Source organism: Ursus americanus, chromosome X (assembly GCF_024610735.1).
Source record: "Ursus americanus isolate L20-20 chromosome X, mUrsAme1.1.p, whole genome shotgun sequence".
NCBI classification, from domain to species: Eukaryota; Metazoa; Chordata; class Mammalia; order Carnivora; family Ursidae; genus Ursus; species Ursus americanus.
The window spans coordinates 48,609,170-48,627,852 of NC_142164.1; the positions used below are offsets into that span (position 1 = coordinate 48,609,170).

Consider the following 18,683-nt stretch of genomic DNA (forward strand, 5'->3'; position numbering starts at 1 on the left):
GGCCTGCCGCGCCGATACTCAGGCAACCCTGTTTTGTTAGAGTCACATGTCCCCTGCGAGGGAGGATGGGGATGGGCACTCTCTGAGCCGGTATTTCCAGGCTTTTGTTCTCTGGCGGCTTTCCCTGGTGGTTGGCTATGCCTCTTCTGAGAGTCAGAGCAGCAGAGGCTGCATTGTCACAGAACAGAGGGATTGCGGCCCGTTCTCCACTGATGTTCTGGCCACTTTAACTCTGTTACTGTTGGTGCTGCTCAACCCTGCAGCGTCCCGGGATGTGCGCACCAACCCGACGTCCCTGCCCTCACTTCCAGGGCCGGCGTGTCTCTGTCCTTTGTGTTTCTAATGCCGCCAGCCACCGGCCACCCCGCGGGCTCCTGGGTCTCCCGGTCTCAGTCTATGCCCGGTAAGCACACCTCGATTCCAGAGTTCCGTGAGAAGCCTGGTGGCGCGCACACCCGGTTCAGGGTCTCAGTCTGCTGTTTCGTGGGTGCCGACCGCGAGTCCGCCCGCTCCCCCGTGCAGGTGGCCCGCCAGCCGCCAGCCGCCCCGTGCACGCTCCGGGAGCTCCCGGTCTCAGTATGGATCCCGTGAGCACACCGGGATTCCGGAGTTCCATGCGATGCCTGGTGGAGAGCGCACAGCTCTCAGTCCGCTCTCTCGCGGGTGCCCTCCATGAGTCCGCCCGCTCCCCTGTGCAGGTGGCTGCCGCTTCCCGGCGCCCAAACGTGGTGGCTCCCTCCCCCTTCCATTTATCTTCCGATATCTGTGTGCAGTTTTAGGGCTCCCCTCTTGGTACCTCAATACTCAGCGCTGGAGATATTCATTTGTAGAGATCCAGATGTATCTTCCTGCGTCTCAGGCTGATTCCGTGGTTATTTAGGCTGGTCTGTTACCTATCCAGCTCGACTCAGGGGACCGGCTGAAAAAGGGTCCCCTACTCCTCCGCCATCTTAACTTTCCTCTGGACCAAAACTTCTTAATCCAGTCATCTGTTAAAGGGCATCTCAGCTCCTTCCACGATTTGGCTATTGTGGACAATGCTGCTATGAACATTGGGGTGCATATGGCTCTTCTCTTCACTACGTCTGTATCTTTGGGGTAAATACCTAGTAGTGCAATGGCTGGATCATAGGGTAGCTCAATTTTTAACTTTTTAAGGGACCTCCACACTGTTTTCCAGAGTGGCTGTACCAACTTGCATTCCCATAACAATGTAGGAGGGATCCCCTTTCTCCACATCCTCTCCAACAATTGTTGTTTCTTGCCTTGTCAATTTTTGCCATTTAACTGGCGTAAGGTGGTATCTCAGTGTGGTTTTGATTTGAATTTCCCTGATGGCTAATGATGTTGAACATTTTTTCATGTATCTGTTAGCCATTTGGATGTCTTCATTGGAAAAGTGTCTCTTCATATCTTCTGCCCATTTTTTGATTTCTTTAATTGTTTCTCATGTATTGAGTTTGAGAAGTTCTTTGTAGATCTTGGATACCAGTCTTTTATCTGTAGTATCATTTGCAAATATATTCTCCTATTCCGTGGGCTGCCTCTTAGTTTTTTTGACTGTTTCCTTGGCTGTGCAGAAGCTTTTTATCTTGATGAAGTCCCACAAGTTCATTTTATCTTTTGTTTCTCTTGCTTTTGGAGATGTGTCATGAAAAAGTTTGCTGTGGCCTATGTCATAGAGGTTGCTGCCTATGTTCTCCTCTAGGTTTTTGATGGATTCCTGTCTCACATCGAGGTTTTTTATCCCTTTGGAGTTTATCTTTGTGTATGGTGTGAGATAGTGGTCAAGTTTCATTCTTTTGCATGTAGCTGTCCAAATTTCCCAGCACCATTTATTGAAGAGACTGTCTTTTTTCCAGCGGATTTCTTTTCCTGCTTTGTCAAAGATCAGTTGCCCAAAGAGCCGAGGGTCCATTTCTGGGTTCTCTATTCTGTTCCATCGGTCTATGTGTCTGTTTTTGTGCCAGTACCATGTTGTCTTTGTGATCACAACTTTGTAGTACAGCTCGAAATCCGGCATTGTGATGCCCCCAGCTTTGTTTTTCCTTTTCAACAGTTCCTTGGCGATTCGGGGCCTTTTCTGGTTCCATACAAATTTAAGGGCTGTTTGTTCCAATTCTTTGAAAAATGTCATTGGTATTTTGATCGGGATAGCATTGAAAGTGTAGATTGCTCTGGGTAGCATGGACATTTTAACTATATTAATTCTTCCGATCCAGGAGCATGGAATGTTTTTCCATCTTTTTGTGTCTTTTTCAATGTCTTTCAAGAGTGATTTGTAGTTTCTAGAATATAGGTCCTTTATGTCTCCGGTTAAGTTAATTCCAAGGTAACGTATGGTTTTTGGTGCTATATAAATGGGATGGATACTCTAATTTCTCTTTCTTCAGTCTCATTATTTGTGTATAGAAATGCAACTGATTTCTGAGCATTGATTTTGTATCCCGCCACATTACTGAATTGCTCTATAACTTCTAATAGCTTGGGAGTGGATTCTTTTGGGTTTTCCATATAGAGTATCATGTCATCTGCGAAGAGAGACAGTTTGACTTCTTTGCTGACTTGGATACCTTATATCCCTTTTTGTGGTCTGATTGCTGTTGCAAGGACTTCTAGTACTATGTTGAATAATAGTGGCGAGAGTGGACATCCTTGTCGTGTTCCTGATCTTAAGCGAATGGCTTCTAGCTTTTCCCCATTGAGAATGATATTTGCTGTAGGCTTTTCATAGATGGTTTTTATGAGATTGAGGAATGTACCCTCTATCCCTACACTCTGAAGGGTTTTAATCAGGAAAGGTTGCTGTATTTTGTCAAATGTTTTCTCTGCATCTATTGAGAGGAACATATGGTTCTTGACTCTTTTTTTCATCTAAAAATACCATCACATCAAGAATAACAAACATTTGCTCAGTACTCAGTACTTTGAGAGTAGTTCTAAGATCAGTAGAATGATTTTGAATGTCACTGCTTATTGTTGGGAGATTTAGCAAGAGAAAAAGAAGGCATTACTTGAATATTACTTGGATGGCTTTTTATTTATTTATTTTTTCATAATCAGAGTATTTTTATTTTATGTACAATGAGTTGGCATTAAGGTAGGCATCTTGCATATCTGCAGTTAAGGTAGGTATCTTGGATGACCTATTCAAGGAAGTTCACTTAATCCAACTTAATGAAGCCTATATCCTTCGCGTACTGACGGAAACACTGGCGGCACATATTGAGGCCGTATTTCCAGATCAGACCGGTCCGGTTGGAGCACACGTGGCAAGAACGAGAACCCTTGCCAAATTTCCTCGGATGGCTCCAGTAGAGCTGCTGGTGACCGATCTTGCTCTCTCGGATGCAACGAGGCAAAAGGCTGGATGGCTTTTTATAGACAATTAGGTTGTCTAAGTCATTCCCTCCTGTCTCTTCTAAATTCTAAGAAGCCAAGAAAATGTCATTAATTTAATGTGGAATATGTATTGTGTATCTTCACACCTTTGATTTCAATAGGATAGTGATACCTGCATTTTTTACATGTTAAATACATGCTTCCAAAAACATTTAGAAAACGTAAATATTGATTATGTATCATTGCTTAAAACAATCACTTTCTTGCTATGGAACCATTAGTGAAGTTACTGAACCCCAATAATATTTGTTCCTGCAAAAAATTTAATTAATTTTATGATAGTTTTAAGGAACACAATGCAACAAATGATAAGGAGAGTATATATTGTGTTTCTATTTCATCTGTCCTAAATTCCATACCTTAAAGTATAAATTATAACAAGTATAGGCTCGTTATAAGCTCAGGTGCTTAAGAGATTTGGTTTGGAAACCTGCTGCAGAGAGACTCTCAGAATGAAGCACAATGCTGGGGGAAAAAAAGGCTAGAAAGGAGGTCGTATTTAAAAAATGCTTCTTAGAAGGAGGACACTTCAGAATGTTCCAGGAAGAGATTATTCTGAAACCTTGAAGAAGCTGCTGACCCTTCTGAATGAATCTCAACAGAGTGGTCAACAAGTAAGTAGTATTAAACTTGAGTCATAAGAGAAATTTGAGTGGCTGAACCACCGAAAGCATACTCTGTATGATGAAGTGGCCCCAGGTATGTATGTTGCATAATATTTGACTTATATTTCAGTTTTATTTCATGTTTCTTGGCTCTGTATTTTAGTGTTGTTTAGATTATTTGCTTGGGGGTCATAAAGCAAGTGAAAGAGAATTAGTATAACTAATTCACTGGAAGTTTCAGAGAAGAGAATTATTGGATTGGAGTAGAAATTGATAAACCTTTCTGCAGGGAATATGCATTGATTTCCAATGACTTTAAAAACATTTGTAGGCTTCGATTCAATAATTCCAGTTCAAGAAATCTTAAAGAAGGACACCCTAGAAGTGGATAAATTCCTAGAAACATGTAACCTACCGAAACTGAAGCAGGGAGAAATAGAAAATTTGAACAAACTGATTATAGCAATGAAACTGAATCGGTAATCAGAAGACTCCTAAAAAAAACAGAAGTCCAGGACCACGTGGCTTCACAGATGAATTCTGCCAAGTGCTTAAAGAAAATTTAATACCTATTCTTCTCAAACTATTCCAAAAAATAGAAGAGGGAGGAAAACTTCCAAATTCATTCTATGAGGCCAGTATTACTCTGATACCACAGCCAGATAAAGGCACCACGCACACAAAAAAGAGAAATAAAGGCCAATATCCCTGATGAATATAAATGCAAAAATTCTCAAAAAATACCAGCAAACCAAATCCAACATTGCATTCAAAAAATCATTCACCACAATCAACTGGAATTTACAGCCGGGATACAAAAGTGATTCAATATTTGCAAAGCAATGAATGTGATATATCACATTAAAAAGAGAAAGGACAAAAGCCATATGATTATTTCAAGAGATGCAGAAAAAACATTTGACGAAGTACAACATCCATACATGATAAAAACTAACAGCAAAGTAGATCTAGAGGGAACATATCTCAACCTGATAAAGGCCTTATATGAATAACCCACAGCAAACATCCTCAATGAGGAAAAACTGTGAGCTTCTCCCCTATGGTCAGGAACAAGACAAAGATGTGAGTCCTGCCACATCTATTCAATATCAATCAGACAACAAAAAGAAATAAAAGCAATCCAAATTAGTAAGAGAGAAGTAAAATCCTCACTATTTCCAGATGACATGATACTCTCTATAAAAAATCCTAAAGACTCCACACACAAAAAAATGCTAGAACTGATAAATAAATTCAGCAAAGTCTCATGATATAAAATCAATATACAGAAATCTGTTGCATTTCTAAACAGTAATAATGAAATAGCAGAAAGAGAAATTAAGAAAACAATCTGATTAAAATTGCACCAAAAATAATAAAATACCTAGGAATACATCTAACCAAAGAGGTGAAAGACTTGTACTCTGAAAACTGTAAAACATTAACAAAAGAAATTCAAGACAATGTAAAGAAGTGGAAAGACATTCTATGCTCGTAGGTTGATAGAACTAATATAGTTAAAATGTCTATATTACCCAAAGTAATCTACAGATATAAGGCAATCCCTATCAAAATACTACAACATTTTTCACAGAAATGGAACACAAAATCTTTTTTTTTCAATTTTATTTATTTATTTATTTATAATTTATCAGTTGCATATAACACCCAATGTTCATCACATCTCGTGCCCTCCTTAATGCCCATCACCCAATTACCCGCATCCCCCCACTCACCTCACTTTCCGGAACCTTCAGTTTGTTTCCCCAAGTCAAGAGTCTTTCATGATTTGTCTCCTTTCTGATTTCTTCCCATTCAGTTTTCCCTCCCTTCCCCTACGGTCCTCGGTGCTATTCCTTATATTCCACATGTAAGTGAAACCTTATGATAATTGTCTTTCTCTGATTGACTTATTTCATTCAGCATAATACCCTCCAGTTCCATCCATGTCAATGTAAATGGTAAGTATTCATCTTTCCTGATAGCTAAGTAATATTCCATTGTATTTATATACCACATCTTCTTTATCCATTCATCTGCCAATGGACTTCTCAGCTCTTTCCACAGTTTGGCTATTGTGGACATTGTTGTTATGAACATTAAGGTGCAGGTGCTTTTTTGGATCACTACATCTGTACCTTTGGCGTAAATACCTAGTAGTGCAATTGCTGGGTCATACGGTAGCTATATTTTTAAATTCTTGAGGAGCCTCCATACCATTTTTCAGAGTGGCTGTACCAGCTTGCATTCCCACCAACAGTGTAAGAGTGTTTCCATTTATCCACATCCCCCCCATATTCGTTGTTTCCTGTCTTGTTAATTTTAGCCATTCTGACTGGTGTGAGGTGGTATCTTATTGTGGTTTTGATTTTTATTTTCCCGATGCCAAATGATGTGGAGCATTTTTTCGTGTGTTTGTTGGCCATTTGCATGTCTTGTTTGGAGAAATGTCTCAGAACACACAATCCTAAAATTTGTATGGAACCACAAAAGACTCTGAGTAGCCAAAGCAATCTTGAAAAAGAAAAGCAAAGCTGGAGGCATCACAATTCCAGACTTCAAGTTATATTACAAACCTGTAGTAACCAAAACAATATGGTACTGGCACAAAAATAGACACATAGATAATGGAACAGAATAGAAAACCCAGAATAAACCCACAGTTATTTGGTCAATTAAACTTTGACAAACTAGGAAGGAATTTCCAATGAGAAAAAGAATCTCTTCAACAAATGGTGTTGGGAAAACTGAACAGCTACATGCAAAAGAATGAAACTGGACCACTTTCTTACACCATACACAAAAATAAATTAAAAATGTATTAAAGATCTAAATGTGAGATCTGAAACCATAAAAATCCTAGAAGAGACCACAAGCAATAATTTTTCTGATATTGGCCATAGCAAAATGTTCCTAGATATGTCTCCTGAGCCAGGAAAATAAAAGCAAAAATAAACTGTTGTGACAACATCAAAATAAAAATCTTCTGCACAGTCAAGGAAATAATCAACAAAACTAAAAAGCAACCTACTGAAATGGGAGAAGATATTTGCAAATGGTAAATCTGATAAAAGTTTAGTATCCAAAATAGATAAAGAACTCATACAACTCAACACCCAAAAAACAAATAATCCAATTAAAATGGGCAGAAGACATGAACAGACATTTCTCTGAAGAAGACATACAGCTGGCCAACAGACACATGAAAAGATGCTCAACATCACTCATCATCAGGGAAATTCAAATCAAAACCACAGTGAGATATCACCTCACACCTGTCAGAATGGTTACAATTAAAAACACAAGAAACAAGTTCTGGATGAGGATATGGACAAAAAGAGGCCCTCATGCACTGTTGGGATGAATGCATATGGTGTAGCCACTGGAAAAAGAATATGGAGGCTCCTCAAAAGTTAAGTTAGAACTACCCTAAGATCTAGTAATCTCACTACTGGGTATTTTCCTGATAATACAAAAAGACTAATTCAAAGGGATACATGTGCCCCTGTGTTTATAGCAGCATTATTTACATTAGCCAAATTATTTAACCAGCTCAAGTGTCCGTCAATAGGTAAATGGATAAAGAAGAAGTGGTGTATATATATGCAATGGAATATTATTCAGCCATAAAAAGGAATTAAAACCTGCCCTTGCAACAACATGGACGGAGCTAGGGACTATAATGCTAAGTGAAGTAAGTCAGTCAAAGACCAATACCATATCATTTCACTCATGTATGGAATTTAGGAAACAAAACAAATGAACAAAGGAAAAAGAGAGAGAGAGAGAAACCAAGAAACAAACTTAACTATAGAAAACAAACTGAGGGTTACCAGATGTGAGGTGAGTCGGAGGATGGATGAAATAGGTGATGGGGATTAAAGAGTACACTTATATCATGAGCATTGAGTAATGTATAGAATTATTTAATCACTGTATTGTGTACCTGAAATTAATAGAATGCTGTATGTTAAGTATATTGGAATTAAAATTAAAAACTTAATAAAAAATTATCCATACGAATTTAGAGAAAGTGAAAATTATAGTCAAACTGATAGATTAATTTTGAATTTTTTTTCATTATGCAAATGAAATTATACAGAATGTATGCATTTGTATCTGGTTTCTCTCATGCAACATTGTAAGATTCATATAACTATAGATAGTTCTTTTACCCACTATATAGTATTCAATTATGTAACAATACCACAATTTATACATTCTACAGTGGGTATTTAGGAACTTTCATCTGGGGGCTTGTGAGCATATGAATACAATTTGTTTGTTGTAAAACTTGGAGAGGAATTGCTATGTCATAGAACGTGCATATAATTTGCTTAAGTTGATACTGCCAAACCATTTTCTGAGATGATTGTGACTATTTCAGTCCCACCAGCAATAAGTGAGAGTTTCACTTGCTCTATATCTTTGTTGCTCTATAGCTTTGTCAAGATTTGTTATTTTCTATCTTTCTTATTTTAGAAATTTTGGTGTGTGGACTAATAATTTTATATATTTTTTAATTGAAGTGTAGTTGACATAAATTTATTAGTTTCAGGTATATGACATAGTGATTCAACAATTATATACATTAGAAAATGTTCATTTTGAGAAGTGTAGATATTATCTGTCACTACGCAATTTTTTTTACAGTATTATTGACTATATACCCTATGCTGTACCTTCATACCTATGACTTATCTATTTTGTGACTAGAAGTCTGTACCTGTTAATTCATTCACATATTTCTTCTATCTCCCCTCCTGTATCCCCTCGGGCAATCACTAGTTTCTTCTCTGTATTTATGAATCTGTTTCTATTTTTTGTTTGTTTTGTTTTGTTTAGAATCCACATATAAGTGAAATTACAAGGTATTTGTCTTCCTCTGACTTATTTCACTTAGCATAATACCCACTAGGTCCATCCATGCTATTGTGAATGGTAAGATTTCATTCTTTTGTATGGCTGAGTAATATTCCATTATATATATACCACTTATTCTTTTTTTTTAAAGATTTTATTTATTTATTTGACAGAGAGAGAGACAGCCATCAAGAGAGGGAACACAAGCAGAGGGAGTCAGAGAGGAAGAAGCAGGCTCCCAGTGGAGCAGGGAGCCCAATGTGGGGCTCGATCCCAGGACTCTGGGATCACGCCCTGAACCGAAGGCAGATGCTTAATGACTGAGACACCCAGGCACCCCTATATACCACTTATTCTTTATCTACTCATCTATCCATAGACCAGGGCTGCTTCCATATCTTAGTTATTATAAATAATGCTGCCACAAACATAGGGATGCATATAACTTTTCAAATTAGTGTTTTCATTTTTGGGTAAATATCCAGAATTGGAATAACTGGATCATACAATATTTCCACTTTAAATTCTTTAAGAAACCTCCAACTGTTTTCCATAGTGGCTGCACCAATTTGCATTCCTACCAACAGTGCACAAGGGTTTACTTTTATCCACGTCCTTGCCAACACTTGCCATTAATTGTCTTTTTTATTCTAGCCGTTATGACGGATCTTAGGTGATATCTCATTGTGATTTTAATTTCCATTTCCCTGATGATGAGTAATGTTGAGCATCTTTTCATGTATCTGTTTGCCATCTGTGTGTCTTCTTTGGAAAAATGGCTATTCAGGTCCCCCACACTTTTTTTGTTTTGTTTTGTTTTACATGCCATTTTTGTTTATGTTATTTTATTTTTTTAATGTTTTTTTTTTATTATATTATGTTAGTCACCATACAGTACATCCCCGGTTTCTGATGTAAAGTTCGATGATTCATTAGTTGTGTATAACACCCAGTGCACCATGCAATACGTGCCTTCCTTACTACCGATCACCAGTCTATCCCATTCCCCCACCCTCCTCCCCTCTGAGGCCCTCAGTTTGTTTCTCATAGACCATAGTCTCTCATGCTTCATTCCCCCTTCTGATTACCCCACTTTCTTTATCCCTTTCTTCCCCTACCGATCTTCCTAGTTCTTATGTTCAATAGATGAGAGAAATCATATGATAATTGTCTTTCTCTGCTTGACTTATTTCACTTAGCATTATATCCTCCAGTGCCATCCATGTTGCAGCAAATGTTGAGAAATCGTTCTTTCTGATAGCTGAGTAATATTCCATTGTATATATGGACCACAACTTCTTAATCCAGTCATCTGTCCAAGGGCATCTCGGCTCCTTCCATGATTTGGCTATTGTGGACAACCTGCTATGAAATTTGGGGTGCATATGGACCTTCTCTTCACTACGTCTGTATCTTTGGGGTAAATAACTAGTAGTGCAATGGCTGGATCATAGGGTAGCTCAATTTTTAACTTTTTAAGGGACCTCCACACTGTTTTCCAGAGTGGCTGTACCAACTTGCATTCCCACCAACAATGTAGGAGGGATCCCCTTTCTCCATTCTAACTGCGTAAGGTGGTATCTTAGTGTGGTTTTGATTTGAATTTCCCTGATGGCTAATGATTTTGAACACTTTTTCATGTGTCTTTTAGCCATTTGGATGTCTTCATTGGAAAAGTGTCTGTTCATATCTTCAGCCCATTTTTTGATTTCTTTAATTGTTTCTCATGTATTGAGTTTGAGAAGTTCTTTGTAGATCTTGGATACCAGTCTTTTATCTGTAGTGTCATTTGCAAATATATTCTCCCATTCCGTGGGCTGCCTCTCCATTTTTTTGACTGTTTCCTTGGCTGTGCAGAAGCTTTTTATCTTGATGAAGTCCCACAAGTTCATGTTATCTTTTGTTTCTCTTGCCTTTGGAGATGTGTCATGAAAACGTTGCTGTGGCCAATGTGGTAGAGTTTGGTGCCTATGTTCTCCTCCAGGTTTTTGATGGATTCCTGTCTCACATCAAGGTCGTTCATCCATTTAGAGTTTATCTTTGTGTATGGTGTGAGAGAGTGGTCAAGTTTCATTCTTTTGTATGTAGCTGTCCAAATTTCCCAGCACCATTTATTGAAGAGACTGTGTTTTTTCCAGCTGATGTTTTTTCCTGCTTTATCAAAGATTCATGGCCCAAAGAGCCGAGGGTCCATTTCTTGGTTCTCTATTCTGTTCCATTGGTCTATGTGTCTGTTTTTGAGCCAGTACCATGCTGTCTTTGTGATCACAGCTTTGTAGTACAGCTCGAAATCCGGCATTGTGATGCCCCCAGCTTTGTTTTTCCTTTTCAACAGTTCCTTGGAGATTCGGGGCCTTTTCTGTTTCCATACAAATTTAAGGACTGTTTGTTCCAGTTCTTTGAAAAATGTCCTCGGTATTTTGATCGGGATAGCATTGAAAGTGTAGATTGCTCTGGGTAGCATGGACATTTTAACTATGTTAATTCTTCCAATCCAGGAGCATGGAATGTTTTTCCATCTTTTTGTGTCTTCTTCAACGTCTTTCAAGAGTGATTTGTAGTTTCTAGAATATAGGTCCTTTACGTCTCTCGTTAAGTTAATTCCAAGGTAATGTATGGTTTTTGGTGCTATTGTAAATTATATGGATTCCCTAATTTCTCTTTCTTCAGTCTCATTGTTCGTGTATACAAATGCAACTGATTTCTGAACATTGATTTTGTATCCTGCCACATTACTGAATTGCTATATAAATTCCAATAGTTTGGAAGTGGATTCTTTTGGGTTTTCCATATAGAGTATCATGTCATCTGCAAAGAGAGACATTTTGACTTCTTTGCTGATTTGGATACCTTTTATCACTTTTTGTGGTCTGATTGCTGTTGCAAGGATTCTGGTACTATGTTGAATAATAATGGCGAGAGTGGACATCCTTGTCGTGTTCCTGATCCTAAGCGAAAGGCTTCTAGCTTTTCCCCATTGAGAATAATATTTGCTGTAGGCTTTTCATAGATGGGTTTTATGAGATTGAGAAATGTACCCTCTATTCCTACACTCTGAAGGGTTTTAATCAGGAAAGGATGCTGTATTTTGTCAAATGCTTTTTCTGCATCAATTGAGAGGATCATATGATTCCTGAGTCTTTTCTTGTTGATATGATGTATCACGCTGATTGATTTGCGAATGTTGAACCATGCCTGCATCCCAGGTATGAATCCCACTTGGTCAGGATGGATAATCCTTTTAATGAACTGTTGGATTCTATTAACCAGGATCTTGTTGAGGATTTTGGCGACCATATTCATTAGGGAAATCGGTCTGTAATTCTCCTTTTTGATGGGGTCTATGCCTGGTTTGGGGATCAAGGTAATATTGGCCTCATAGAATGAGTTTGGCAGCTTTCCTTCTGTTTCTATTTTTTGAAATAGCTTTAAGAGAATAGGTATTTTATGTTCTTTGAATGTTTAGTAGAATTCCCCAGGAAAACCATTCGGGCCTGGAGTTTTGTTATTTGGAAGGTTGTTTATCACTGACTTAATTTCTTCATAAGTAATTGGTCTGTTTAAGAAATCAATTTCTTCCTGTTTCAGTCTTGGTAGATTATAGGTTTCCAGGAAGGCCTCCATCTCTTGCAGATTGGTTTATTTATTGGCATGTAGCTGTTGATAAAAGTTTCTAATAATCCTTCCAATTTCATTGTGTTGGTTGTGACCTCTCCTTTTTCATTCATAATTTTATTAATTTGGGTCCTTTCTCTTTTCCTTTGGATAAGTCTTGCCAGTGGTCTGTCAATTTTATTGATTCTCTCAAAGAACCAGCTTCTAGTCCTGTTGATCTGCTCTATTGTACTCCTGGTTTCTAATTCGTTGATTTCTGCTCTAATCTTGGTCAACTGATTTCTCATGAGTGGATTAGGCCTGTCCCTCTGTTGCTATTCCAGCTTCCTGAGATGAGAATATAAAAACTGCATTTTAGATTTTTCTGTTCTTTTGAATGAGGCTTGGTTGTCTATGTATTTCCCCCTTAGGACTGCCTTTGCAGTATCCCATAGATTTTGGACTATTGTGTTCTCATTCTCATCGGTCTCCATAAATTGTTTAAATTGATTTTTGATTTTCTGGTTTATCGAGTCATTCCCAAGCAGAATGGTTCTTAGTCTCCAAGTATTTGAGTTTCTTGCAAATTTTTCCTTGTGGTTGAGTTCCAATTTCAGAGCGTTGTGGTCTGAGAATATGCAGGGAATAATTTCAGTCTTTTAGTATCAGTTGAGACCTGTTTTGTGTCCCAGAACATGGTCTATTCTGGAGAATGTTCCATGGGCATTAGAATACAATGAGTATTCTTTGGTTCTGGAGTGTAGTGTTCTATATATATCTATGAGGTCCAACTCGTCGAGTATGTCATTCAAAGCCTTTGATTCTTTCCTTAGTATTTTCAAGGGTGTTCTATCTATTTCTGATAGTGGGGTGTTGAGGTCCCCTACTATTAATGTATTTTTATCTATATGTCTCTTTATTGTGGTTAAGTGTTGGCTTGTGTAACTTGCTGCTCCCCTGTTGGGGGCATATATATTTATAATTGTCATATCCACTTGTTGGATACATCCTTTAAGAATAATATAGTGCCCTTCTGTGTCTCTAACTATAGTCTTTAGTTTAAAATCCAATCTGTCTGATATGAGAATTGCTACCCCAGCTTTCTTTTTAGGTCCATTTGCATGAAAGATGGTATTCCATCCCTTTACTGTCAGTCTGAATGTATCTTTGGGTTCAAAATGAGTCTCTTGTAGAGAGCAAATGGATGGGTCATGTCTTTTTATCCAATCTGCAACCCTTTGTCATGTTATGGGAGCATTTAAGCCATTCACATTGAGACTGAATGCTGAGAGATACGATTTTAATGATGCCATGTTGCCAGTAAAGTCTTTGTTTGTATCAGTTGTGACTTTCTGTTCTGTATCACTCTTGGGGCCTTTTTACCTTTATAGAACCCCCCTTAATATCTCCTGTAGGGCTGGTTTCATGGTTATGAAATTGGTTAATGACTGGCGATTCTGGAAGGTCTTTATTTCTCCATCAATTCTGAATGACAGCCTTGGTGGATAGAGGATCCTTGCCTGCATGTTCTTCTCTGAAAGAGTTTTAAAAATGTCCCTCCCCAACCCTTTCTCTCATTCCAGGTCTGTGTAGGCAGGTCTGACGTAATTCTGATACGTTTGCCTTGGTACGTGAGAAATTTCTTTGCCCTGGCCGCTTTCAATATTGTATCCTTGGATCTAATATTTGCGAAATGCACTATGACATGACGTGGCGTAGGTTTGTCGTGGTTGAGCTTGGGAGGGGTCCTCTCTGCCTGTTGGACATGAAAGTTTGTTTCCCTCGCTAGATTAGGGAAGTTTTCAGCTACAATTTGTTCAAATATCTCTTCTAGACCTCTGTTTTTCTCCACCCCCTCGGGGATGCCGATGATTCTGACATTGGATCGTTTCGTTGAGTCAGTTATCTCCTGTAACCTACATTCATGGGCGTGGATTTTTTTAAGTCCAGCTTCTATTTTCATTTTTTTTTCCTCTAACTCATCCTCCAAATCGCTAATACGTTCCTCTGCCTCATTCACCCTGGCCGTCAGAGCCTCTAGTTTTGACTGCATTTGGCTCATAGAATTTTTAATTTCTGCCAGATTCGCTCTCATTTCCGCCCTTAGAGATTCTATATTCTCATTAACATTTTCGTTAATACTTTCTTCAAGTCTACACATCATCTTGACCATTGTTACTCTGAATTGCATTTCTGATAATTTGGTTATACCCATATCCATTAATTCTGTGACAGAGGCCACAGACTCATTGTCTTTTCTTTGCTGGGGGGGGGGGACTTCTCTTTCTCGTCATTCTGATGAGGAGAGGTTGTGGGGTTATCCAGAGCCCAAATTATTGACCTGGACCCAGGCCATGTGCCCTTGTTTTATAGGGATCTTAGGGATGTGGGTTTCTTCTTTAAAAATTTTATTTATTTATGTGGCAGAGACAACCAGCGAGAGAGGGAAAACAAGCAGGGGAGTGGGAGAGGAAGAAGCAGGCTCCCAGCAGAGGAGCCCGATGCCAGGCTCCTTTCCGGAACGCCGGGATCATGCCCTGATCCGAAGACAGGCGCTTAATGACTGAGCCACCCAGGTGCCCTGGGATGTGGGCTTCTTGATTTCTCAGCCTGCCCTCTGGGGGAGGGACCTTTTGCGCCGATACTCAGGCAACCCTGTTTGGATAGAGTCTCCGTGTCCCCTGTGAGGGGGGATGGGGATGGGCATGCTGTGAGCCGGTATTTCCATGCTTTTGTTTTCTGGTGGCTTTCCCTGGTGGTTTGCTGTGCCTCTTCTGAGAGTCAGAGCAGCAGTGACCGAATCTCAGCCTCTGTCTTAGAACAGAGGGGTTGCGGATCGTTCTCCACTGATGTTCTGGCCACTTTAACTCTTTCTGTTTGTGATGCTAAACCCTGCAGCGTCTTGGGATGTGTGCCCCACACCCGGCGTCCCAGTCCTCACTTCCAGGGCTGGCACATCTCTGTCCTTTGTGTTTCCAGCACCGCCAACCGCCCCCGTGCGCTCCCGGAGCTCCCGGTCTCAGTCTGTTTTCTCGTAGGTGCCAGTCTGCGAGTCCACCCACTTCCCCTTGCAGATGGCTACCTCTTCCCGGCGCCCGTACGCGGTGGCTCCCTCCCCCTTCCGTTTATCTTCCAATATCTGTGCGAGGTTTCACGGCTCTCCGCTTCATACCTCAATACTCAGCGGTGGAGATATTTATTTGTAGAGATCCAGATATATCTTCCTGCGTCTCAGGCTGATTCCATGGATGTTCAGGCTGGTCTGGTACCTATCCAGCTCGACTCAGGGGACCGGCTGAAAAAGGGGTCCCCTACTTCTCCGCCATCTTAACTTCCTCCCCCACACATTTTTAAATCAGATTATTTGGGTTTTTTTGGTGTTGAGTTGTAGGAGTTCTTTATATATTTTGCAAATTAACCCCTTATCAGATTTATCATTTGCAAATATCTTCTCTAATTCTGTAGGTTGCCTTTTGTTTTATTGATGGTTTCTTTAATTATGCAAAAGCTTTCTAGTTTAATGTAATCCCAATTGTTTATTTTTGCTTTTGTGTCTCCTGCCTATGGAGACAAAGAAAAATATTGCTAAAGCTGATGTTTAAGAGCTTGCTGGCTATATTTTCTTTTAAGAGTTTTATGATTTTGTATATCACATTTAGGTCTTTAATCATTTTTGAGTTTATATTTGTGTATGGTATAAGAAAATGGTTCAATTTCATCCTTTTGCATGTAGCTGCCAGTTTTTCCCAACACTTTATTAAAAAGACTCAGTGTATATTCCTGCCTCCTTTCTCATACACTAATTGACCATAAAGCATAGTTTATTTCTGGGCTGTATATTCTGTTCCATTGATCTAATGTGTCTATTTTTTTTAAAGATTTTATTTATTTATTTGACAAAGAGAGAGAGACAGCCAGCGAGAGAGGGAACACAAGCAGGGGGAGTGGGAGAGGAAGAAGCAGTCTCATAGCAGAGGAGCCTGATGTGGGGCTCGATCCCAGAACGCTGGGATCATTCCCTGAGCTGAAGGTAGACGCTTAACGCCTGCGCCACCCAGGCACCCCTAATGTGTCTATTTTTGCACCAGTAACATACATTTTGATTGCAATAACTCTTTAGTATAGTTTTAAATCTGGGATTCTGATTCCTCCAGATTCTTCTTTCTCAAGATTGCTTTGGCTATTTAGGGTCTTACAGGATTGCACAGAAATTTTACAATTACTTGTTCTAGTTCTGTGAAAAACACTATTGGTGTTTGAATGGAATTGCATTAAATCTGTATACTGCTATGGGTTGTATTGACATTTTAACAATATTAATTCTTCTAATCCATGAGCATGATATATCTTTCTATTTATTTGTGTCATCTTCAATTTCTTTCATCAGTGTCATAGTTTTCAAAATATAGGCCTTTTACTTCCTTGATTAAATTTATTCCTAGGTATTTTATTCTTTTTGGATGCAATTGTAAATGGGATTGTTTTCTTAATTTCTCTTTCTGCTACTTTTTATTTATTTATTTATTTATTTATTTATTTATTTATTTATTTTTTAAGATTTTATTTATGTATTTGACAGAGATAGAGACAGCCAGTGAGAGAGGGAACACAAGCAGGGGGAGTGGGAGAGGAAGAAGCAGGCTCATAGCAGAGGAGCCTGATGTGGGGCTCGATCCCAGAACGCCAGGATCACGCCCTGAGCCGAAGGCAGACGCTTAACCGCTGTGCCACCCAGGCGCCCCGTCTGCTACTTTTTAAATTAGTGTGTAGAAATGCCACAGATTTCTGTATATTGATTTTATATCCTTCAGCTTTATTATTATTTCTTAGAATTTATTTATTAGTTCTATTAGATTTTCTTGGTGGAATCTTCAGAGTTTTCTACATAGAGTATTGTGTCATTCGAAGATCATGACAGTTTTACTTCTTCCTTACCAGTGTGGGTGCCTTTTATTTCTTCTTCTTGTCTGATTGCTGTGGCTAGGACTTCCAGTACTATGTTGAATAATTGTGGGAAGAATTGGTATCTTGTCTTGTTCCTGATCTTGGAGGAAAAGCTTTAACTTTTCACCATTAAGTATGTTAGCTGTGGGTTTGTCACATATGATCTTTATTAAGTTGAGGTATCTTCCCTCTATACCCACTTTGTTGAGATCTTTTATTATGAATATATGTTGAATTTTTTCAGATTTTTTTCCTGCATCCATTGAGGTGATTATGTTATTTTTATCCTTCGTTTTGTTAATCTGATTAATTGATTTGTGAATACTGAAACATCCTTGAAACATCTTTGCATCTGTGGAATAAATCCCACTTGATAGGTGTGAATGATCCTTTTGGGGTATTGTTAAATTCAGTTGGCTAATATTTTGTTGCAAATTTTTACTTCTATGTTTATCAAGGATATTGTTCTGTAATTTTCTTTTTTTTGTGGCATCCTTTTCTGGTTTTGGTAACAGGGTAATGCTGGCCATATATTTAGAAGCATTTCTTTCTCTTCAATTTTTTGAATCATTTGAGAAGGGTATGTATTAACTCTGCTTCAAATGTTTGGTTGAATTCATGTTTAAAGCCATCTGGTCTTGGAGTTTTGTTTGTTGGGAATTTTTGATTACTGATTCAATTTATTACAAGTAATTGATCTGTTCAGGATTTCTACTTGTTCCTGATTCAGTCTTGGGAAATTGAATGTTTCTAAGAATTTATCTATTTCTTCTGGGTTGTTTGTTGGCTTATAATTTTTTGTAGTAGTGTCTTATAATGTTTTGCATATCTATATTTCTGTGTCAGTTATAACCTCTCTTTTTTCTCGCTAAGTCTGGCCAAAGGTTTATCAATTTTGTTTATCTTTTCAAAACTGTTAGTTTCATTGTTTGTTTGTGTTTTTTAGCCACTATTTCTTTTTTTAGTCACTATTTCTTATATTTCTACCCTGACCTTTATAATAATAGCTATAATAATAGTTATTTAAGAAAGTGTCTTTTAAAATTATTCCTAGCTGTGTCTTTTTCTTTAAATGTTTATTAAATCATAGTTTAAGCACATTGTGTTTAATTAATATGGCCTTTATTACCTCTGCTTTTTGGAATTAGTTTTCTTTTAGAACCTAATGTGTGATCAATTTTGTAAAAGTAAAAGGATGGTTGAAAATAATAAATATTTCCTGTAGTGTTTTTAGCCTCATTAATATTAAATTATATATTATTTTTTTCCACTTAA

The 18,683-nt window shown here is 38.5% G+C and overlaps 1 pseudogene; it reads right to left on the reverse strand.

The window, feature by feature from the left end:
* Nucleotides 1-3,067: 3,067 nt before the first annotated feature.
* On the reverse strand, nt 3,068-3,520 carry LOC123797358 (small ribosomal subunit protein uS14 pseudogene; annotated as a pseudogene).
* Nucleotides 3,521-18,683: the final 15,163 nt, after the last annotated feature.